Consider the following 21,228-nt stretch of genomic DNA (forward strand, 5'->3'; position numbering starts at 1 on the left):
GTTCTTACGCTATTATTGAGTTATAGTGTAAAGGAGGGTTTCCCAAACTGGGGTCCATGAACCCTTAGGGGTCGGTGATGACTGCACAGGGGGTCCGCAAAGATATTGAAAGAGTCCTAAACATGGATACAAATGGATTGTAATCTTATCAAATTTCTGTTAGTTTTATTTCGTTTTAAAGTATCTCAAAATTTATTTATATATAAGTTCTAAAATTCTAATAAATTCTACTAGTTAAATTTGAGTCTGTGATATTTCTTACTGTTCTTCATGAGAATATCATGAATTTTTAAAGTGCTATAATAAATAATCATTTTTTTTAGCTGTAAATGTTGTATCAAGACCATCCAGTGCCAAACGACCGACTTGGAAACCTTGAACCAATTTCTACTTCATCTGTGTGTTCTATTCAGATAATGACATCAAAGATTTGTTCTGTATCGATTCGATTCTTATTTTTATTCCAAATGTTATGCAATACGATATTCAACAATATCAAAGTGAAATGCTGAACCAAACTAATTTTAACCATATTAAGTATTAAATTTTATATAGATATTATTAACCACTATTATTTTTTATTTTCATTATTAGAAACTGGTATTTCATTTATTACATATATAGCACATTAATTCTGTTCCTGATGTTTAGTAGTATTGCTAAATTAACTGATGCTCTCATATTGTTTGAATAGACTATTAGTCTTTGAAAGCATCATTTAGTTTATTGGTGCTCTATGTTCTCGCTTAATTAAAACGATACATAACAAGATAAAGAAGGTTGATAGAAAATTAATGAAATTTCACCCGCTTTTGACACTTTCAGAGATTCTAGCATTGTTTCTGTAAAGCAACAGCACTGTGATTTCTCTAAAGTGATGAACTGCTGTATTACCAGTAACTTGAAATGTTCTACGTTTTTGTACTTATCACATTTGTTTCTAGATGTTTTTAACTCTTGTATACTACTTTATTGTATTCTTCGCTGTAATTACCTATATTAATCCGCAAATTCTCTTACTAAATATTTGTTTTATAGGATTTATACCAATGTGAGTACATTACACCTTTTATACCTGTCGAAATTGATTTTCCTATTATGCCAAACTGTGGTTACTATTTCTGTTTTTTCCCCTTTTTTCTCGCTTGGTGAACATACTTAATTGTATAATTTATATTATAGTGGCAAAATGTTATTTGGTCTATAACATTGAAGAGCTGTACTTAAGACTATCAAAATTTTACATTTATTTGAATGTTTTGCGTCATTGTTTTTTGTATTGTACTAATACCAGTTAACATTGTTTGCTGCATTTAGTGAGAAAGAAATCTTTTTCAGTGATTCAGTGAGCAACATTTTTGCTACACCAAGATAATTTATCAATGCAATCTGGTAAACAAATATTAGCAAGTATTGCTAATGAATTCTGTTTCTTTTCAGTACAATATACATGTAGGCTCATGGACGAGTTTTAGTAGTAAATTGAAAGTGAAATGCCCACTTCTGAAAGAGATTTCAAACTACATGCTTGGATTTGATTATATATTATTCATATTTACATTCTTCACGAGTGAATCTTCTATTGCAACGTTGTCGAATTGTCAGTCAGACAATTGAAGTGCCCAGTGAACTTAAAACATTTAGCATTTTAGCGAGTTATGAAGACGAACCCAGCGCATTCATACATTATGGGTGGGTTAAGCATCATCCAACTCACTAGGAGTGGCTCGTCATTATATATATAGCAGGGATGGCGAACCACTGACCCGTTTGTGACCCACCGCGTTTTATTCGTGACCCACCAAGGCACGAATAAAATAAAAATACCAACATATCAGTGATGAAGTTTGATAAAACCCGCCTTAAATTAATCCTGCAAAAACTAAACTATTATAATGTAGGGGAAGGTGGGGCACGTTGGGACATGGGGCGTCCCCGCGAACGGACAACGGACGGGTAGAGCGGCGCAAGCTATGAGGTGAAATTGGTTTTGGGAGGTTGAAACTAAAATTTCACCGTTTCAGTTTTTTCTTTTTTCTACTGTAGCCTTCCCAACATGACAAACCACCGTCTGATATTTTTCAGCTCTAGTCCACTGTAAAATATTCATAACGTTGGCGAGTGGATGTGCCTTCCGAATTTCGCCGTGGGATGGTCTGAAAATATTTGTTTCCTATGGGGAACAATGGACCTGGGTTCAGTGGGACATGCCCTACAGGGCACAATTCGACAGTGTTTGATACAATAAGTGCTTAGAGACCTAGAGATGCGTTATATTTTGTGTAGTATTATGGTTTCTTTCGACCCATGGCCCAATATGGAATATATTCGAGAATCAATAATATTTCCACATTTAGATTCCCGGAAGGAAATAATCAGTTTTATTTGCAAAATTTTTTGTCCAAATATCTGAACTATTCCAGTTGAACATTGATTTAAAAAATATTAAATCTTCAAATTCGAAGTCTCTCTGTTCTTTAGACGATTATGCTGATTAAGTGCTTATTTTTGAGGGCATACTTCGTTGAATTTTGGCAGACTGACCCATTGTGCCCCAGAGTCTGTTCGAATGTGCCCCACAAGTGGGGTACAGTGGAACACTTGACAGACGATTTTCAAAGCATTTTGGTAATAAAATGTGTGTCGCAAGGAAATTTCTTAGTCGCTGAATAAAAACTACATTTTTCCCTCTATGCATTAGTCCCGCCAACTTAAGTGAATATGCTGAATTAACGGCTCAAAATATGCAAAAGAAAAAAAGTGTCCCAACCTTCCCCACTTTCCCCTACCGTCAGTTGGGCAGTCAGGGCTGCGATCGCTCATATTCAAAATTTCAATTTCCTGGCCGGTATGGTAATTTAAAAAAAAACTAATTTTGGACCTCCTGAAGTATGCGCACCAAGATGGCGCACAACCTGAACTCTGGTCGTGTACCAGGTCAGGGTTCAGGTTGTGCGACATCTTGGTGCGCAGACTTCCGGAGTACCCTGAATTTGGACGCATGTCCGCACCGCTATGCACAGTACTGTTATCAGCTATTGGCTTTGACATCGTTTATCACATAACAATGCAATTGATGTTCATTTCTCTCAACGTCTTGTCACTTTCCTTTCGAAAGTGCATCTGCAGAATGTTTTAGGGGTTATACGGGGTTATACGAGAACTAGATGCTACTTTGCATTTTTTTAGTTTCTCGCTTACAATGCCGTTGAAAAAACAAAATCTTTCAGACTTGAAATAAAAACGTAGAAATCTGAAAATAACAATGAAGCAGTGTAAAAGTGCATTAATGTGGTTCAAAGCTGATCGAAAAATATAACTCTATCAGAGTGGAATTCCCTTCAAACTCTTTGAAAAGTAATTTGCCGCATCATCCTAAACGTTTTTGGTAATTCATATGCGTGTTTTCGTTGTCTAATTTCATAAAATCGAGTGCCATCCCTGTTAAAAGTGCTGCATAAGTGAAGCCCAAAACTACACCTACATCAACAGAATCTTATAAGATTTGTTTCTCCCGGAAATTATTATTTATAAGATTTGTTTCTCCTGGAAATTTATCCTGATTATCCTGGAAATCCCATGGCTATATGCCATATTTTTGAAGTCAAATTTCGATTTCAATTGTGGGGAAAATATTTCGAGTAAAACCGTGCTACTACTGCTGTAAGTGCAAATGATTCACATACCATTAAACGACGCAGGTATAAAACGATACGCTGGTCCACTGTTGCCCATCCACCCGAAACTTGGACTGCGGCCAAACTGAAGTTCATGTTTCACCATATGATGAAGCCGTATTTTCGGCTTCATTCCTAGTGACATAAATATAAAATATCATAGAATTTTGGAGGGGATCGCATAAACATATCAGCTAATGTCTTCTGCCCGTCTGCGTATTTGATGGGTGTATTGAACTGTTGGGATTCAGGGGGTTCGCTCGATCTCGCTTTTGAGGTGGAAAATTTGACAATGATAAATTCAGAATCAGATTGTGGTCAAAATATATTATTCACTATTTTATTGCAAAATCGTCTATTCAATGTGCGCAGTTGATGCTGATTTTCTTTATGATATCTCCCAATAGAATTTGCACATAGAACACTGAGAATTTGTGACATTTAGTAACGTAATCGGGTTTCACTAAAATACCCACGTATGTTCGAAGCACGCTGCATATCTCTTGCAGCAGAGCGATCACGAAACTATCACGATTCATGAATAATTTTTAGAGATACTGGGATAGATCACACGAAATTACTTTCTGATCATTGTGAGTTCAGTCTTTTTCTGTCCGCTTGGAAACAGGAGAATTCACCAGATTCGTCACGATCACCAAGCAACGAAAACGTCCACAAGACGTACTTTCTTTTTTTACGAAAAAGTAAGCGTTGCTCATTTTACATTTTAAATATCCTTTTTTGAATGCTATTTGGGTTTCTAGGTAGCCTATGGTAGAATTTTTGATGGGTCTACAAAGTGAGTTTACAAATCCTTCATGTTGATTAGGGTGGTCGGAAACACAGTTTCACAATACAACAGGCCCAAATACCTAGGAATAACTGCATTTTGGGGCAGTGAAGACGACATCAAATGGAATCCCACCAACTTGCCAAGCTAAATATTTTTGTCAATGTTACATTTGAAATGGGCCCTTTTTAAACACTATCGCCGCATAATTGGATTGTAAACGAATATTATTTATGACGGTACAGCGATGGTGTCTACATATAGGGAGGGGCCTGTTGATGAGAAATCCACTTTGAATATACGAGGTGTGGCTAAAAAGAAACGAGACTGACGTCACAGATTGCGCAACACGATTAACCATTGGTAATCAACACTTTTACAGTGTGGTGTAATATGTGTTCTTTGTTCAACAGCTTTTTTGACACAATATCGCAATTATTTTTGCTCTTTAGGAGCCATAGGTGAATGTGATTAATTGCTTTTTGAAAAAAAAATTGCCGTGCGAGATCTGATTGAGTTTTTTGGCGATAGGGGGTTCAATTGCAGAATGACGATTGAGCAATGAATTAACATTAAATTTTGTGTCAAACTTGGAAAAACGGCGACTGCGACTTTGAAGAAATTGTGTGATGTTTATGGAGATTCTTCCATGTCCAGAACAAGAGTTTTTGAATGGCACAAGCGATTTGTGGGATGCAGGGAGGATGTGGAGGATGATTCGAAGTCAGGAAGGCCTTGCACTTCCACAACTGATACCAACATCGAAAAGGTATCAGTTGTGAGTTCAGTTGTGAAAGGCAGTTGATTCGCAGCGACAGTCGCTCAACAATTCGCGTCATTGCGAAGTTGGAAAAGACAAAAAAAAAACGGTTCGCACCAGTTTGGTTGACACTTTTGGCTTGTGAAAGGTGAGTGCCAAAATGGTGCCAAGGCTGTTGACTGAGGAGCAGAAAGCTCAACGATTAAATGTTGCCCAGTTGACATGCATTTTTCCAAGTTTGACACAAAATTTAATGTTAATTCATTGCTCAATCGTCATTCTGCAATTGAACCCCCTATCGCCAAAAAACTCAATCAGATCTCGCACGGCAATTTTTTTTTCAACAAGCAATTAATCACATTCACCTATGGCTCCTAAAGAGCAAAAATAATTGCGATATTGTGTCAAAAAAGCTGTTGAACAAAGAACACATATTACACCACACTGTAAAAGTGTTGATTACCAATGGTTAATCGTGTTGCGCAATCTGTGACGTCAGTCTCGTTTCTTTTTAGCCACACCTCGTAGATTGAAATCGGTTCGTTAGTAGTTGATTGGAATTTAAAAAAATAAATCAAAGCACATATAAATAGCACCAAACTTTATTATATTGATAGTTTTACGCTGTTTTATATCATTAAAACTCGATTTGGGGAAAATACTCCATTTTAAAAAAATCAAAATTTAAAAAAATTAATGCCATTTTTCTTCAGTTTTGAGGTGTAAACAATCAGAAAATAATAATAATTACAAGCCAAGAACAAAAGGTGTGTTGCACGGTGATTATGTATGAGGTGATAAAGGTGAAGCCGTGGGAGAAATCTGACACTAGCTCGTGGCTGATAACTTGGTGATTTTTGTATCGTGTTATGCTGTAGTTTGTAAATTATGATCAAATAATGCATTGTTACTCTCTGCAACTGAAGTGTTGAATTTTGCATTGGGCCCTAGTTCAAGCTTGAAAAACAGTAATCGAACTATCCATAAGTGACGTATATATATATATAGTAGGCCCGTCAAATACGGACACCACTATAGCAAAATCTTAATTTCTCGTAATCTTTACCATATAGGAGCGTAACTCCCGTATTAAAATAACCAATTTGAACGTGCCCAACAGCCCACTGTCAATTTCGGCAATCCGCTTTATATTTTGTTAGATATGAGCATTTTTTCCCAAAAAATTTATTCGGGTAAAACGGACACATGGATGGGTAAAACGAACATTAAACAAAATTAATTGAACACACTACTGAACTATTTGAATGCGTATAAAGCGCCTAAAAAATCATAAATATTAAGCCTCGAGCATTACAGTGGGGGCGAGCAATGATGTTCATATTACCCCATCAGACATTAAAGCTTATTAATCATCCAGGCATGTACTTTCAACTGAACAAAAGCTTTGCTGATGCATGCACAATCTTTAGTTGATCAACTGAATGTCCTTTACCATAAATAACATAACGAAACTACCCTAATGAAACAGGCAAGTTATTTATATGTAAATTATTACTGGCTTTCCTCACATGTGAAAGCTTGAACGATTCTTCCATAAACACCAGCACAAATGTCATGAAACCATCTGAGGCATTGCTGACATTGTATCCACCCCTCATCTTCCTCATCATCGTAAAAATTGCCTTCACAAAACCCACAAACATCACTATTTCTAACAAACAGCCTTGGCAGATTCTTTCCTGTTTATAATTCTTCCTAATTTGACCTTGCTCACATGAGGTTTATTCAAACTGCTGGCCTCTATTTTCTTGGAACCTGCTTTTGCTTTTTTCTTAGTTATAATATCAGAGTCCTCTTTATTCTCTAGGACTGCTAGTTCTTTCTTATATCCTTCACTGGTGAGTATTCTCATACAAGTTATGATCGCTTTCTCACGATCACGAGGTGGTTTTAGTCGAGGTGAGGCCGGAAAGGGCAGAATCTCTTCAAATGAAGTGTCACTCGAATCCAATAAACTATCCTCTGCAGATGCTGGTGAACTACTCTGTTGTTCTGTAGAGATTTGCTGCCTAAACTTGGGACCTGATGTTTGCTGAATAGTTTTACTAGAACAAGGTGAATCATTGTCAGCTTGCTGCAAACCACATGCAACAAAATTATTACTTGTCGACGAGATAGTAATGGGGAGCGGTGGTTGGGAAGTAATGTTGCTAGGCTCTAATAAATCGAGGTTTACTAAAGTTTGACAGGAGCTGCGGTTTTCGTATATTTATCAAGTTTCCATATCGTTCCCGAAACCAGTCTTTTCCTGCCATTTTAGCAGATTCTGAAAATTTATTAGAAATTTTGTTCACCATTGCAAATTCATAAGCCAACTTTCGAATGTCTTTAACCGTTAATGGGAAGCGTCTCTTTTCAAATTCGAGTATATGTTGCAAATGATCCTTTTTGTTCTGGCCCAAAGTAGGAGAACAACCAAGACTCCGTGATCCTGAAGCCTTCTTCAGCGTTCGATAAACATGACAGCGAAGTGTAGCCCTTGGAACCGAATATGTACTGGCTTCAGTCAGGAGTTTTCCTCCGCTTCGTACCATTTCAATTGCTTTTTTCATGTTTTTTCCATTCATTAACATCTTTTACTACTTCTCTTCCATTTACTAGACATATTTCTCGAACAACAATTCAAAATCTGAGACAGTGTCCCATTTTGGGGTGAAATGGACACTAAAAATAAGAAAGCATATTGTTTTGTACTGTTAGACTGAAATGAAACAACTTATATCCCAAATAAACACCACTCAGATAGTGTATAAATCTGACCACTTTTTATTTTAATTGCATAACCACAGAGCCTACGATAAAAAATCACCCCCTAATTGTCATGACGTCATGAGGTTTATTTCGAGCTCCCACAAGCAATCATCTGCGCAGTCGAACTATGCAAACGACCTTAAAACCTCATGAGGTAAAGTAAAAAAGCAAACAAAGTGTTTATTACCTTATACTTGGTGTTTTGGTCCCACAATTGACGTTAGAACTCAATATGATAGTAAATACCCACTTTTTCGCCCCTCCAAAAGCGACCCCTTCTGACGCAATCCCCCAAAATCGCAAGCATGTTGACCAGATTTGCGGTAATAGCGACGTATTCGCTTCAGCGAAACTATGCTTAGTTACGTAACAAACGAGCAGTGAAACCGCGGCCGTAGCTCTTTTGGTGACGCTGTAGGATCTTTTTGTATTTCTAATATGATTGACTTATACTTTACTGAACGTAACTTTACGTATGTTTGAGAGAATACATTTCCAATGTATGTTTTACCAAGACTCGTATGCCTAGTTGCTGTTTTTCTGCGCTCTATTAAAATATCAGATTTTAGATCAAGTATGTTCAAGTATTCCTATTACATTAAATATATGTAGGGAAAGATGGGGCACGTTGGGACATGGGGCACAGTGGAAAATCAGATCTCGCACTGATACTATATCCGCAATCCTGTCCGCGGTTCGATGTTTCAATCCGCCCTTCGGTGAGTTACAACGTCCCCGCGAACAGACAACGGACGGGTAGAGCGGCGCAAGCTATGAGGTGAAATTTGTTTTGGGAGGTTGAGACTAAAATTTCACCGTTACAGTTTTTTCTTTCTTCTTTTTGAGCCTTTCCAACATGACAAACCACCGTCTGATATTTTTCAGCTTTAGTCCACTGTAAAATATTCATAACTTTGGCGAGTGGATGTACCTTCCGAATTTCGCCGTGGGATGGTCTGAAAATATTTGTTTCCTATGGGGAACAATGGACCGGGGTTCAGTAGGACATGCCCTACAGGGCAAAATTCAAGAGTGTTTGATACAATAAGTGCTCAGAGACCTAGAGATGCGGTATATTTTGTGTAAGATTATGGTTTTTTTCGACCCATGGCCCAATATGGAATATATTCCGGAATCAATAATATTTCCAGATTTAGATTCGATTTAGATTTTAGGAAATAATCAAATTTGTTTGCAAAATTTTTTGTCAAAATATTGGAACTATTTCAGTTGAACATTGATTTTAAAAATATTAAATCTTCAAATTTGAAGTCTCCCTGTTCTTTAGACGAGTATGCTGATTAATTGCTTATTTTTTAGAGCATAATTCGTTGAAGTTTGACAGACTGACCCACTGTGCCCCAGGGTCTGTCCGGATATGCCCCACAAGTGGGGTACAGAGGGACACTTGACAGACGTTTTTCAAAGCATTTTGGTAGTAAGATGTGTGTCGCAAGGGAATTTCTTATTCGCTGAATAAAAACTACATTTACCCCACTATGCATTAGTCCCGCCAACTTAACTTTTTATCACCAGGTGTACCCAAACAAAACGTTGTAGCTCATGACTAACTTTAATATCAAGTCTCTCATCAACAAGTTCCAGTCAGTAATTTGCCTAATTTATAATACAAAATATCGAGTTAAAATAAACTCAAAATGGACCAAGACCAAGAAGAGCCTGAACTCGGGCACAATGGAGAGTAAATTGCCTTTCCCCTCAACTTGTCGTTATTCAGTGATAATGCATCTATCGATCCAAACTTTTCGACAACTAGTATTGCATTGTATTTCGCAAATTCGAGTCGAGTCCGTATACAGTCGCCAAATCAGTGGGCGCTTTGTCTGTGATTCATGTTTTTTGAAAAGAAATGATAACTGTTCGATGATTGAAATCTATCCATCTTGGTTTTTCTCAAATACCGATGGGCTGATTATAGAGTGCCTTTTATTTATTTTCAAAAATAGCACATTGCTCGCTTGTACGTATTGTGCTATAAAATCTAATCTATTACCTGGTCGATTCCCCTACTAGTCTGGATCCGTTTTATGGTGGTCATCCGTTATTACCCGTTGCATATTCATTTATATATAGGTGAGGATTAGAACATCAATATTTTCTTAGATATTTGTACCAGTGTATGAACAATTGTTACGTAGATGACAAAATAATTTTGATGACGACACTAAGGGATGATAATCTGTAAAATCTTTCAAATTTTGAACAAACATACTTATTTATACTAGACTTTTAAACCAGGAGAAATTTTAGGCGTTTTTAGTTATTGAGATGTGACGTTAAAACATAGTAAGGCCAGATATATCGAATAAGAGAAAATTGTTTGCGAAACATCTAACCTTCCATGGCCATATAATTCCGTTTGGTATCCATGTCTTCTTATGCAGCGTTTCCCAACCTTTTTTGGTCACGGACTATTTTTTCACCGGCGAAAACCTTTGCGGACTCAAGGTGCGTTTATTGCAGGGGGCAATAAAACCAAGCACAACATAATTTTAACAAATTTCAACAATGGCCTTTTCTGTCGCACAACATTCAATCCATGACAACGACGAGAATTTGACATGTCTTTCTATTTTAATTTATTTGTGTTCATAGTAACTCGCGGTTGCGTCGACTTACGACAAGATGAAAGCATTAGTTTTTTAAAATGCCACGGCAATCTTCGAACATGAAAATGTGAGCATATATTGCCCGATTATATTTAGTTATATTAATTATAGATATATAGATTATATTAATTTAGTTGTGGTCATTTTAACTTTGTGTTGACGAAATAAAAGCAATAGTACTCAGAAAATATCATGGCAATCCGTGGACACAAAAATGCGTGGTAGAGTGCCTAATTATATTTTGATTCGTATTTTTGTGAATTCTACAAATTTGAACTGTTCGTACAACACCTACGGCAGTACTGCACGTACCAATGTGGGGGCAGTAAAGCGAAGAATACAAAGGGAAAATTGCCTAAAAAAGTGTTTTCAATTGGTCGCGGACCACCATAAAACAAAAAAAAATGGGCTCTCCGTTTCATTTTCAGTATTTTGTCTGGCCGCTTTTCAATTTAGGAAATTTGTGTCGCCACCATTACCACCTACCAAAAATAAATAAACTATTTATTCCTCGTTGTTCGAACTCGCGAGAAACACCACTTAGGTATCTATCGACGCTTGTGTACAGCAGACTCTTGTTTTCGTCGGAAATCCGCAAGCGAGTTGTGAAATCTCATCGTTCAATGAAGCGACGCGCGAGTAAGGTTTCCTATATGGTGCACAGTCTTTGATACAGCCAGAGACGAATGCCACTGTCAACATCAAAACGGTTTTTAGATTTTGTTTTGATGGTGACAAGATCAGAAAAGCCAGATGGGCTGTGGCAAGTCATAGGCCTACTATCAGTGAAGAAGCTTTCATGTTAAGTAGTGGCTAAGAATACGAAATGCCACTTCATAGCTACATTCACTCTGTCATCTAGATTGACTTTGGTGAAGCCAACGCCAATGCGACTGTCTCCATTTTCGTATTGTGGGCAATATGATGAAACAATTCACGTATGGAAAAGTGAATTCACCCTGAAATCGCAAAAAAACCTGTTCATGTAATGAAACTGCGGTGAACGCCTGAACGGGAGATTTTGTTTTAGAATAAAAGTATGCAAACTAAGTTGCTTTATGATCAATTATTGGTCTTGTGTCGTGGCCCCTCTTGAACTGCTGCATCGGCCCCCGGTTGAGAACCACTGCTATAGACAGTGTTTTGATATGTAAGGCCGATGAAATCCTTTTTTTAAAACTCCAAGCAATTGCAGATTTCTTACTTGGGTAGTCATAATAATTTGTCTATGACATGAAAGGTAAGGTGATCACGAGCAGATGTAAAATAGATTTAGCATGGTTTACGTTATCTATGCATCAAAACTTGTATACTCCACGCTTGGTATACAGTAAAAAGATATCACCTATATGGAAGTTGATTAAGACGTGGGTTCCTTTGTGTTGTCATCAAATTGTTACAGGCTAATATTTAAATTTACTTTCTGGTCGTTGCTAATACATAAACCGACAACACAGTTGCTGATGCATCATCGGCACAGTCTTGGAGACAATAAGTTATAGTAGGGAATACAGAATTACCGTAAGCACAATTACCTAACCAAAGTAGCCGCTGACAGGTATACCGAATGGTCATTTCGCGGTTATCCTGTCCATTCTGGGCAAAGTCATGAATATGTATATATATATATTTTCATTCTGCTTTAACTTTGTTGTGCCCTTTTGCCTGCATGGATGGCTAATAAAAAACGATTTGATTGATTGATTGAATTATTTGTGATTATTTTAGGTTACAGTTTTTAATTGTGATAATTTTTATACTTTAAGAAATCATATAGCACGGATAATATTTTTTTTAGATGCAAAGAAATTTCAAAAGAACGTAACACACGCATTTAATAACAGGTTCGGTGGTATTAACCATGATAACAAGTAACCTATTTTAAAAGATTCAAATCTCGTTTACTAAGACAATTCAGGAAAATGTAAAATGCCATAAAGGTCCTAGATCCTCGGCTCTAGCTTCTTAAAAGCAACACGGCTTTCGCCACCAACCCAAATAATGCATGTCGCTGGAACATTTATATATATATATATATATATATGACTTACCATATTCCTTGTCGACGGTGTTGGTAATCGAGCAGTAGACTGCGTTTGAGTAGAGTTGTAGCTCATTATACGTTCACCGAAGAAAAATATCACTGGGCAAATGTATTTTACTAAATAGCCCATGGGTTTCAGATACTGAAGAAATGTTGTCTTTCAATCGTGGGTTTACATTATTAAAATAGTGTATTTCCAAATCAAAATTATTTTATAATTAGAGGAATATATCGATTTGAAGGCGGTATTTTTTTTTATAAACAAAGCCAGCTACCCAAACTAGTAAATATCTTACATGTGGGATAGTACGAGTTGGACCCTTTGTACAATGCTATTAGACGTACGGTCATTTACATATAACAGATTGAAGAGTTTGGGAAAAGGGAAGGACAAAGAAATATTTTACATGCATACTTGATTATAATTTTATGCCACGATTTAAATCAGATGCTAACCACAAGTGTTTATGTGTTATACAGCTATTCTAAATTTAGCTTCCAATAACGCACCCAGCATAATAGTATCATTGGCACGTTATGAATATTTCCAGGGGCGGATTAAGCCCCTTTGGTGCCCTAAGCACTGAATACTTTGGTGTTTGGTGACCCCTCATGTGTAATTTAATTATAAAAACAATAAACCACATAAGTGTATTATTCATTAAAGATAATCACAACCAACAGTAAATAGAACAACTTTTACGAACATTTTTAGGTTTTTTAACTGTTATATATATAGCCGATATATATATCGGCCGTTTACTGCCGATATTATATATATGCAAACACGCAATATCGGGCCGATATATCGGTTGGGCTAATCCTGAGGGAGTGTGACAATAAAGATTCATGCCTCCAGTCTCAACGTGAATCAAAATACCATAGCATACAAGTCACAACTGTAGTTTGAAATTTTACCGGTACCTAGTAGTCTACCTCAAAGTGGTTCAAGGTTGCTATGTTGAAGGACCGCAAAAACTTTTGAGGAGCTCTCGCGGGCCGCAAGTCGGAGAAAACCCAAAAGTGATCAAAATATCGCGAGTTTACTTACTTTAAATTTAATAAACAACGAGAGTTCACCGTTCTAATCAGACTATTATCATGTTGCATGGGTGGCGTTCTTTTAAAGAAGATATATAAAGCCTTCAGTTATTTTAAAGTTAATTACCGTTGTATTTTGCGCATCTCGCGTTTAATGTCGCTTCAAATTATATTCTTTCGTGACAGATATTACTCACACTATGTGATGGGCAAGGAAATACATTTCCGCCGTGTTCTCTTATGTCACCTTTCTTGCGACACTCATTTCATTACGAATTGTTATATTGAGTAGTTTAAAAACTTGCAGCGTAAGCAAGCTTAGTGACATCGTCAAATACTAACCAAGTCCGTCTCAGTTGGTATTTCGGGTCCTAACTGAAAAAAAAACTGGATTACGCAGCGTTAAGTCGGCTCTGCGTTTTGTCACTACTGTTACATGGCCGACGCTTGTAAACAGAGGAGTGTTTTTACTAAAATAAAGGCACAAAGCGTTAGAAAAAGGGTTTGAATTTCGGGATCCCAACCCCAGTTGGAATATCTAAAAAAAAAACTCAAAAACGTTACTCCATTAGATACAAATATACGCTAAAATTGTTCTGTGAGCCGCACGGAATGGATCAGCATGACAGAGTTTGGACCACCCTGGTCTACCTTATCAAGAAACTCCCGACTTTGCTGACCAATATATCGTTGAAATGCGATCGTGGAACCGCCACATAGTGTAAATAGTTCATTGGTTCAATTGTTGAAGAGAATAAAAAGTTTGAAAATAAAAATGCGACAACAAGGTGAATACTAGAAAGAAAAAAACAACAACAACAATTTAAGGAAACGACTCATAGGCCCATTTCGTGTCCAATAAATAAGTTTCAGTGTTCATTTTTAGTAAAGAAGGTTAATATGATACATGAAGACAAAAAATAAGCGAACATTTTGAAGTTTGACTCGCCTGGTGAACTCGTAATATTTTAATAAATACCGATAAACTATATAAAATTCTGCTCTAAAATTTCTGTGGTGCCCCTCTTTTCTTGGTGCCCTAAGCACGTGCTTAGCGTTACAATCCCAGTGTAACGAAATGCCTTTACATATTATACATTATAGAAAATGTCTACATTACAAATGCAGAATGATTCCTCATGACAGCGGAATTACAGCACATTTATTCAAACAGTCGTGGGAAGAATATTTTCTTTACAAACCGTCATTTGCAACGTTTATTATGAAAACAACCAACAGCTTTTTTACCAACTTCTTTGTTGCAAAAGATGTCAATTTCAAGATTCCTCCCTGGGTAATAAAGCCACCGCAAATTGATACAACGTTAACGATTTATGGTACAACATGTTCACCAACAATACTTCAAACGTCATTTCTTGACCATATACACGAAAAACTATCGAGACTATGTACAAGTATTTACTGACGGTTCGAAAAATCCATTTGGCGTAGGTGCTGCATATTATGTGCCTCAAGCGAAAGTAGAGCAAAAACTGAAATTACATCATAAAAACTATTAATATTCCGGGGCTAAAAAGTTTGGGAAGCGCTAGCTTAGGGTAGGGATAGTGGGAGTAAGCCGCCAGCAATCCTCTGGTACTAAATTATCCCCTACTGGATTTGAACCTGCGAATCTAAGCGGGGTAATCTTAGGTTAGAAATCAAGCGTAGTCCTAAGGCTTAGCACGATGCGCCACTCAACGCGAACGTAGTCATCTGCAGTGCACTGACATAGATACTAAACATATTAAATACGTCTATACCCTTACGCTGGATGACGAAATCTCAGGATTGTTCTTTATGGCGTACATACCTGTATCATGATCGCTTTTTACCAAGAGGTCTACTGTAGAGACAGACTCAAAGTGCTTCATACAGAATTATAGAGTCTCCGCGAACTATTCGTTTACTCAAAATGACATTAATAAAATTTAAGAAGAAGCAAATACATCCGAGTTATTGAATAGCGTATTTTCAAATCACTCATTAATATTAATCTGTAAGTAACAATTTGGTTTTGTTACGTTCTTATTGTGGGGCTCCGTAAATAGCAGTCTACCTCTTCACGAGCTTCATAACACCAAATATGTGAATCAGTCGTTGTCGTCGGTATGCACTTGTCTTGAGCAGTCAATTATCGTATTTACTTTACATAGAACCGTGGTTAATGCTGTTGCTGATGTTATGTCTCTGCCGTTTGGTTTGGGCGGAGAAATTACCTTTACTGTAGGCCAGGACCGCACCTAATTATTTATTTTGGATCATTAGCCCCAGTTTTTGAATTCCTATTATACAATGACTTTCATAGTTTTGAATATATACGAAAAGAACTATAACACCATAATAAACAATTTTAATTTGCTACTAATCATTAGCCGTCGAGGAATTGCCCGTTTAAGGAGGCCAAAATATCATTTCTGGAAAGACCGGACCCAAATAAATTTTGAAGTTTTGTTTGCGGACCTTCGATAAAAATAGTTGAGTAGCCCTGCAGTAGGCATCGAAACAACGACCCATTGTGACTCCATTTTTAAGGACATCGCCGTCACGTTATTGTAAGAAAACATTCTTGACTGCGAAAGTTAATGAGCTAAGATTTGTACGTCAATTTAGAGAATGCATTGATATAACGCTAAACACGCCGTTATTCTTTCATGGAGTGGAGGGAAGGTTACATTTTTGATGATATCCACGTGCGCGTTTACTCGAAAAACAAAACAGACAAATATAATGGAAATGCTGAATTCTTTGTACTAAGCTCCCGTCACTGATGTAAAAATGTGAGATCTGAGATAAACGGTTCCATTACATTTAAACCCGTGTACATTTGAACCCACGTACATTTGAACTACGTACGTCTGAACCCACGACAATTGCACCTGCGTACTATTGCACTTATGAAAATTTATTTGTTTTACGGATATTTGTACATGGTTCAAATGTACGTGGGTTAAAATATACGTGGGTTCAAGTGTACGGTCACCGAGATAAACACCCCCGAAAATACTATGAACTAGGTATTATGCGATTAGAAAATGTAAGAAGCAAATCCTAACCGTCATCTTCATTCTGCAACTTTGAGATCACGCGTTAGAAGCGTGATCGGATCGTAACGGCAACCTGGAGTAATTAAAGTAATCAGTTGAAAATATTTGATTACAACAATCAGTTAGCTTTTTTCGTCAAATATTTGTGCGCGGGAAGCCACAAGCGACATCGCAGTCACAAATGTTCGTCGTAGGATAAGGTTTGATTTTGTGTAGAATGTATGGACAGCTACCTGTTGGGTTATGACAGCGAGTTTGAAACAATATTCAGGTGAGCTAAATGTTCTTTAAACCTATTGTTTTTATTGCTATTCCATTGCTTTCATATTTCTATTGTATAAGTGGTAAATTAGAGGTTTTTGGGCCTATACGAACTGGAATTATTAACTAAATACAGAAGTTTAGATTGGTGGGTGATTCTCTTTTGTATCGAACGGGTTCCATTGTTTCCTCAAAACTGGTTGAACTTAAAAGCTATATGACAATACATAGACTTATCATATTAAGAAATTTAAACGTTATATACTGATCTACGTCACTACGTAAGCTGCATTCAACAGGACAAGATTTACATGAATGTAATGCATAACCTTCAAAACTTTTGCAAATGTAGCGCAAAATCAATGGTTTATTAGAGATTCGCCGTAGCCTTTTCCCTTTCATATTTTATTGTGTATAGGGTGCTCCCAGAGTATTCGTACCAAGATGGCGCACAACCTGAACACAGTATGTGTACCTAGTTAGGGTTCAGGTTGTGCACCATCTTGGTACGAATACTACAGGATCGCCTTGTATAGATTGGATCTTTGTACAAAGACCCTATCAACCTTTAAAATAAGAGAATTAATAATTATTCAGTTTAAGTTAGCAATGCAGATTGCGCTGGGAATTCAATTTTTAAATCATTCCTAACCCCAAATGGATAATTAATAAAATGTCATTTTAAAACGTGGCGGGAGCGTTGGCAGAAGATCCGATAGATTCAGTCCCGCTGTTCATTGAATATGCTAGCTACAGTTCTGCGACAGTTTATTTATCAATATTTTAACTTTTTTTCAGATGCAAAACTATTAAAGGTTGTAGATTCAAAGACACAAAGCAACGAACGAGAAATTTTACAAGTAAATATCATTTAAACATTTTATTTGACTTTCGACGCATATTTTATTCCTGTACACCACTGTTTTCGTTTAGAATGCTAAACAATTAGATGCAAGCGCACCGCGTCTCGGGTCTTGCGATCAAAGTCGGCATTGCCACTTATTTGATCGTGTGTTTTCCCTCGAAATTGTAAGATTTATATTTTCACAAGTTTTAATAATTGTCTTTCGAATCAAAGTTCCAAAAAAGTACAACCCACGTTCACGTTTAAAAGGCTAAATAGTTCAATGCAAGCCAACATTGTTACGCTGTATATTTGATCCTGTGCATTCTATCGAAATTTAAGATTTAGATTCTGTCCATATTTTAATAATTGTGTTTTAAAGCAGAAGTCCGAAATAGTACTATTATTATAGTACCTTGTATCAAACTGGTGTACCCTTTGCGCCCCCTAAAATTCGTTGCTCGCTTCTCTGCTGAATAGCGATCCCCAGTGTGCGATCCCCATCGTGAACAAGGTGATAATTTTACAAGTTACTGATCAGAGGTAATTAGTCATATACTCCATGAAACAGTTATAAAAGTTCATTGGGTGTTTTACTTTTATTGTAATATTTGCAACTCGTGCAGTTTGAAAACTACACCTGGTATGTTATAAAATATGGAGCTGTATTTATGAAATTGAATGATTACATATACCTGTAACTGTAAGGTCGATGAAAAGCAATTTCTATGGTAATCTATAATATTTGAAATTTAATGGCAATCGCTGAATAAATTTTATTCGTCTAAATTTTCTTAGTTTTGTGTATTTAACAAAAAATCGGAGAAAAGTTTGGCTTTTATGAAATCTAATGTCGAAATTTACCCGTTACGTATTTTATTGAAACTAACGTCTATTTTTTGCTTTGCAGTGTCTCTGTCAAATAACATTTGTCTGAATTAACTACCTAATGACATAGTTGGCTCAACGAAATTTAGTTTAACTCAAATTTAGAATTAGCTTGCACAAAATCATGACATATATATTGATTTTCAGCTTTTTCCAACACTGCTTGAAAGTTGACAGAACAATTTATCATTGTAGCAAAAGAAATTCGTCAAGTGCCAGCTTTTCATCACTGAGTGAGATGGAGGCCTATCAAGTCTGAAGAGCAAGTATGTAACCAAATCATTTGAAAGCTTTTCAATTTAGATGTCTATAGTATAGATAAATGATATATTGTAATTTTTTCGGAAAATCTACATACAAATATTACTTTCTATATATTGAGTATAAGTTTTGGTTTGTGTGTCAAATGAAATTTTCTAAAAATTACAATCTCAAAATTTCATCATAACATGATTCGCACAACTACCGTTTTATTCGGGCTGCTGAGTCGATCCAGTGAATAAGGCTAGGGCCATGTTTTAGAAATAAAAATTAAGCTTTTTTTGGTTCCCTCCCAATAGTCGAGGTACGAGAATGCATTAAATTGATCTTATTTTTGTCAGTTTGGGCATCAATGCGCGCTCATAATTGTTTATGACAAAATCTGTTAAACCAAACCATGCTCATTTCGTAGTATCGCGGAATTAAATATTCTGTCCTACGAATTAACTGTAGCAATATCCGGTGAATGATGGCATAGTCAGTACAGCGTAAGGGCTAACTGCTGTGTTGTCCCATCTGCTGTCGTTTCGTTTAATCGTCCAAACCGAAAGGCCAATTACTATCTTGTAATGTCAGTCTATTTAAAGGTTATTAGGCCAGCATAAATAAAAGGCGTTTCACCGCAATAGGGTGTCACGTTGAGATTACGACAAACAGTGAATTTTTTTCATATTGATACTTTAAGTTCAGCACGTGTATATCTGCAGAGATACTGTAAGAATTTGAACTATGCCTCGTTAAGTGTAATTCGGTCAAAGCACAACCCCAACAAAAACCATGCAAATATTAAAACTTTTTGTTTAACTTGTTGTTTATCATAGGGTGCCTATATATACTAATATGTCTGGTAGTTCACAGTTGATATTCATGCCAATGATGTTCCCAACTATTTCAAACTGGAATCGCCGTTAATCTTACACCTTAGAGCAACTAAAATTTCCAAAAACGATACTGTATGAATTATATTCAACCAAGTGTAAACTCCCTCTTGATTCTTATTCCCTTGCTAGAAGTCCTAAGTTATCATTCCATCCATGTTCATAACTATTTAAAAATAGAGACATAGAAATATGTGTCATATTTTCCCTATTGTTAGTGCGGGTAACGTCATGTTATGCCTAATCATGTGCATTAAGAATAGCTTAATTAATGTAAACTCTTCTATATAATTTCTACTAAATGGTCTCTTTCATATACGGTACTCACCGTCAATATAAGATATAGTGGTTTCAAAACTATAGAATTCTTACTTTTTAAATTAAATATTAGGAACTTGGGTGTCGCTGCTCGATAGCCAGTTTGGTTCCCCGCGACGTCCCTTCCCCAGTAAAACGGTGTAAATTTTCTTTGTGTCGTATTTTATGGTTGTGATACTTTTTGCTGGTTGGAAAAAATAAACTTGACTTAATTAATCGTATACCCCCTTTGGTATCAGTTAACCATGACATTCGTGTTCACATGTGTTTTGAACTAAAATCGCATTAAGTTCCCAATAACGAGTATATTATTATATGAGTGAGTAGAATCAAGTGCATCAATATGCATCAATATAACCGGGAATCCTTTAGTATTGGTTAACAATGGGATTTGTGTCCCAAACTAAAATTTCGAAGGTTACTATATATGAGATCCCACCAATTGTAAATCTACTATAGTCAGCCTATATCCCTATTGCTAGTAGCCTTATGTTCATAAGTGTTTGAATCTGGGAATATATTCCTTATTTCTCTGTCGTTTATTCCCTAGTTATGATCTGTCATGTTCTTATATGTATATATATAATGTCTAAAATGTCTTTGGCTGAAGTTATTTATAAATGTATATTTTCAGGTCTCTGGGATGGGAAGAGAAGAATATAGAGAACTTGAAGGTAAAATATAACACACTAATAAATAATTCACTAGTTAAAATTTAGATAATGAGAAACATAGCACACTGACAGATCATTCCGAATAAGTAATATTTATAATATTGAAAATCTGCAAATAATATAGAATGAACGTCAATGAATATCAGTACAAGTTGTTGTCCTCGTATCTTTAGAACAAGCATAGCTTATCACAAGAGCGTGGAGGGGCGTAAAGGTAATTAGAAACAGGAATATTTGTTAAATTTTATCTTTTCCCCCTTATTTTTGATATTTACATTTCTTAATAGCCGTATTTTCAACGTGCTATTCAATGAATATAAATAAAATTTATATGATGTGTTGC

At 36.3% G+C, this 21,228-nt stretch overlaps 1 protein-coding gene across 1 annotated transcript in view; it reads right to left on the reverse strand.

Moving 5' to 3' along the window:
- LOC144419940 (MAM domain-containing glycosylphosphatidylinositol anchor protein 1-like) overlaps positions 1-21,228 on the reverse strand; it is a 363,818-nt gene that overhangs the window by 176,028 nt on the left and 166,562 nt on the right. The gene's annotated exons all lie outside the window — the stretch shown is intronic.

The sequence above is a fragment of the Styela clava genome, chromosome 2 (genome assembly GCF_964204865.1).
Source record: "Styela clava chromosome 2, kaStyClav1.hap1.2, whole genome shotgun sequence".
Classification (NCBI taxonomy): domain Eukaryota; kingdom Metazoa; phylum Chordata; class Ascidiacea; order Stolidobranchia; family Styelidae; genus Styela; species Styela clava.